Below are 4188 nucleotides of genomic sequence, written 5' to 3' on the forward strand. Positions count from 1 at the left end.
TTCGTTGCCTGCTCTGGAAAGCCGCTTTGCTCTTGTTCAAATGGATGCACACGGGAAGTGCCTCGGAGGTCATCTGGTTTTTTTGGTAACTCATGGTCACCAGCTCGCTCTGTCCACACCCACCCCAACCTCACAGCCACAAAAGGGGCTCCTTAGGCTGGTGGCAGCCCCACCCCAGCCCCTGGGCAGACCCAAGGCCTGTCTGCCCCAGCATGAGGGTAGGTTGGGTGGACATCAAGTACATATCCTATGGTCCAGCTTTCCTCGCTCTGCCCTGCCCCAGTTCCCCCAACTGCTCACCCATCCTCTCCCAGAGGAAGTTCTGGAGAAGAATTTCCAGACACACAAGGACAAGGCAAGGCCACCTCTCCTCTGCTCCTTCTCATGCCAGTATGGGCGCAGCTCAAGTGGTCCTAGTAAATTAGGAAATTCCAGATCTTTCTCAGACCAATACTCCATTCAAGCAGGGCCTTCAAATGATGGTGATTCCCACTGAGCTTGAACTGGGACAATTCCCATCCTCCCATCACCTGAAACCCCCCCAAATCTAGACGCCAGATGAGCACCATCACCTGCTGAGCCCTCCTGTTCTGCACTTCCAAATTCCACAGCTGAAGTCAGAAGCCACGTCCTCTGTTTACAGATCGTAGAGGGAGGGGGGCTGGCAAATTCTAAAAGCTCATTAAGGCCTGAATTCTTTTTACAGATGAGATTTCCTGAATCTTTCCTTTTCTCCACCCCTCTCCACCCCTCCCTGCTTTCCCAACGCCGTATTTATTTGAGTTAGAAAAATAATGAGGTCCCTGAGGTCATACACAACACATCGGCTCTCTAATCAAAGTATTGCTGTGGAATTAAAAATATATAGAAATCTGTGTGTGTTGGCGCACAGGCTGCTGGCCGTGGACGCAGGGCGCACTTGCCCGTCATCACTCAGCCCCACCAGACTGGCTTTTGGGGAGGGACATAATTAGCTAGTTTCCAGCCAGGTCTCTGGGGTGGAGAATAGGATGGAAATGCCCAGGTCCTCACAGTGGGGGGCTACAGGTGGAGTGAAGCCCACTCAGAAGGCATCTGAGATGAAGTGAAGACCTGAGGGCTGGCTCCCACCAGGCTGGATGAGATCAAGGCTGGGACTTCAAGGGCACCATGGTGGGGAGGCCAGCGTGGGTGTAAAGGGCAAGAAAACCATCAGAGAGGAGATCCCCCCAGGAGTGCACCCAGCCTGAGGGGCCAACAGACACCACTGTTTAAACCCCATGCCCTGGCTGTGTGGCTCAGTTGGTTGGAGTATTGTTCAGTGCACTGAAGGGTTGCCGGTTCGGTTCCCAGTCAGGGAACACACCTAGATTTCAGGTTTGGTCCCTGCTTAGGACATATCAATGTTTCCTCCTTCTCTCTCCCTTCCTCTCTCTCTAAAAAAAATCGGTGGAAACATGTCCTCAGGTGCAGACTAAAAAAATGACAATAATAAAATAAACCGTAGTGTGGTGGTTGAAGAGTGTCCCCCTGTACCCCCAAATTCCTGTACACCTACAACCTCAGCAATATGGTCTTTGCAGGTGAAATCAGGGAAGGATCTCAAGATGAGATGCTCTGAGCAATGAGCTCCTAATCCAGTGGTTGGTGTCTTTTTAAAGAAGAGAGAGGGGAAGGGAGGAAAAGGGAAACATCAGTGTGTGTTTGCCTCTCTCACGCCCCCTACTGGGGACCTGGCCTACAGCCCAGGCATATGCCCTGACTGGAAATCAAAGTGGCGACCCTTTGGTTTGCAGGCTGACACTCAACCCATTGTCCCATGAGCCATACCAGCCAGGGCCAAATCGTTGGTGTCTTTATAAGAGAAAAGAGATTGCGATTCAGATAGACACAGAGAAGAGGAGGCCATGTGAGGACAGAGGCAGAGACTGAGGTGACCTGGCCGCAAGCCATGGGATGTCTTTGGCCACCAGAAGCTGCAAGAGGCCCAGCGGGATCCATAGAAGGAGCAAGACCCTGAAGACACCCTGATCTCAGACTTCCGGCCCCAGGACTGTGAGAGGATATATTTCTGTTATTTTCGGCCCCCTAGTCTGTGGTAGTTTGTTACAGCAGCCCCAGGAAGCCCCTGCCTCTAAAACCCTCTGTGGACCTGGCTCCCTCGGAATGAAATGCTGACTCCTGGCTATAGCCCAAGGTCCCCTGGCAAGTGGCTCCTGCCTCCCCTAGGGCTTTTTGTCCACCATTCTCTCTCTTGCCCTGTGGTCAGTTGAACACCTGTCTCTTGGCCTTTGTCTGTGCTGTTCCACCTGCCTTCAGCTCTTCCCAGCATTAGCTCACTTGAATCTCAGCCCACAGACCAGCCTCCCCTCCATCCTGCTCCATCCCAGCTTTTTGTCCTTCATATTCCTTATTACAATGTCACGTCTGTGTACACTTCCGTAGAGTCTCTCTCTCAGGACAACGGCCCCACATGGGCAAGGATTTTCTTCTCATCCACCCCAGCACCCAGAACAGGGTCAGACATGGGAAGGTACTAGATCAAAAAGTGCAAAATGATCAGTGAGTGAATAATGACAAAGGACCCCAGTTGCCCTCCTCACACCAGGCCTGGGGCCGGTTCCTCCTCCAGCCTCTCCCAGCTCTGCCTTGCCCCAGAGGCCTGTGGAGTGCTGGGGTAGGAGGGCTCTGGTTTCAGGAGGGGGCCTTTACTCTAAATTTGCCCAGTCCTAAAACAGAGAGATTCGGGGTATCTTTAGGCTTATGGGAATGGAGGGCCCCGGGCCTAGCCCATTGCCTGCTTCCCACCCCCGCCTCCCTGGCCTGCCTGGGCCAGAGTAGCACAGCTGCTGACATTTACAGAGTCTTAGGGTGCCTTTGGCCGTTGGAGGGGAAGACAGAGGAATTTGCGAAGCTTGTGTGTGAATGTGTAACTATGGGAATTTGTGTTGATGTGTGTGAGTGCACGGCTGTGTGAGAATTTGAGATGTGTGAGGTTTTGCACATTTAATCTAGTGCCTCCTGTGTGTCCAGCCCTGTTCTGGGCACCAGGGACACTGGGGTGAACAAGACTAAATGCCCGCCCAGTGCTTGCCTCACTTCGGCAGCGCCTGTACTAAAATGGGAACAGCACAGAGATTCGGATGGCCCCTGCACAAGGATGGCACGCAGATTCGTGAAGTGTCCGTATCTCAAAAAACACGACCAACAATCCCTGCCTGTGTGGGGCTGACATCCTGGACAGACACTAAATAAACGTGTGTGTGTATTTGTGTGTGAAGCAGCAATAAGTGTGAAGGGTGAGAGTGTATGATTGTGTGAGAGTATGTGTGAGAATATGTGAGCATGTGATTGTGAGAATTTTTTTAAAGATTTTATTTTATTTTAGAGAGAGGGAAAGAGAAAAAGGGAGAGAAACACCAATGTGTGGTTGCCTCTCATGCACCCCCCTCTGGGGACCCAGCTTGCAACCCAGGCATGTGTCCCGACTGGGAATCGAACCAGTAACCCTTCGGTTTGCAGGCCCGCTCTCAATCCACTGAGCTACATACACTACCTGGGGCATTGTGTGAGAATTTGAGGAAGTGTGAGGTGTGTGAGAATTTGAGGGTGCATGTGCATGATTTCTGAGGGTGAGACTGATCATGTGAAAGTGAGAGTGTGTGGATGTGTATGAGTGTGTGAGGATGTCAGAGTATGTGATGGTGTAAGAATTTGAGAATGTGAGCATGTGAGAATTTGACAGTGTGTAACTAGAGTATGGGACTGTGGGGATTTTAGAGGCTGCGAGGGAGTGTGAGCCTGTGAGTGTGAGCGCATGTGTATTGGAGAACAGGCAACCCCTGCGCTCAGGCACATGAGGACCCTGGGCCTTGCCTCCCTCAATGGCTCATATCACTCCATTCCTGCCGCTTCCTTCCCTAGTTAACTCCTTCTCCTTGGGGTTCCTTCCTTCCTCTTCCCTCCACTCACTTATTTTTTTGGACTTTGTCTTCACATTTGAGGCTCTGGGCCCTGTCACTTCAACCCCTGTTTCTCTCCCCGCCTCAACCCCCAAGGAGGGTCAGAAGGGCAGACAGGCAGGGCCACACCTGAGTCTTCTGCACCCGGAAGGTCTCTGATCCCCCAGTTGCGCAGGGTGGAGGGCCCAGAGAGGCCCTGGGACCAAGGCTGTGGGGCTGTTGCCTGGGCAGACTCTTCCACCCGCCT

At 52.4% G+C, this 4188-nt stretch overlaps 1 non-coding gene across 1 annotated transcript; it reads left to right on the forward strand.

Annotated features, from left to right (window-relative positions):
* Nucleotides 1-3065: 3065 nt before the first annotated feature.
* Nucleotides 3066-3174, forward strand: LOC118984157 (U6 spliceosomal RNA). The gene has a single exon (XR_005065872.1). It is a non-coding gene; the product is annotated as a U6 spliceosomal RNA (small nuclear RNA).
* The last annotated feature ends 1014 nt before the right edge of the window (nt 3175-4188 follow it).

The sequence above is a fragment of the Sturnira hondurensis genome, unplaced genomic scaffold (genome assembly GCF_014824575.4).
Source record: "Sturnira hondurensis isolate 20B ecotype Veracruz unplaced genomic scaffold, ASM1482457v3 Scaffold0003213, whole genome shotgun sequence".
NCBI classification, from domain to species: Eukaryota; Metazoa; Chordata; class Mammalia; order Chiroptera; family Phyllostomidae; genus Sturnira; species Sturnira hondurensis.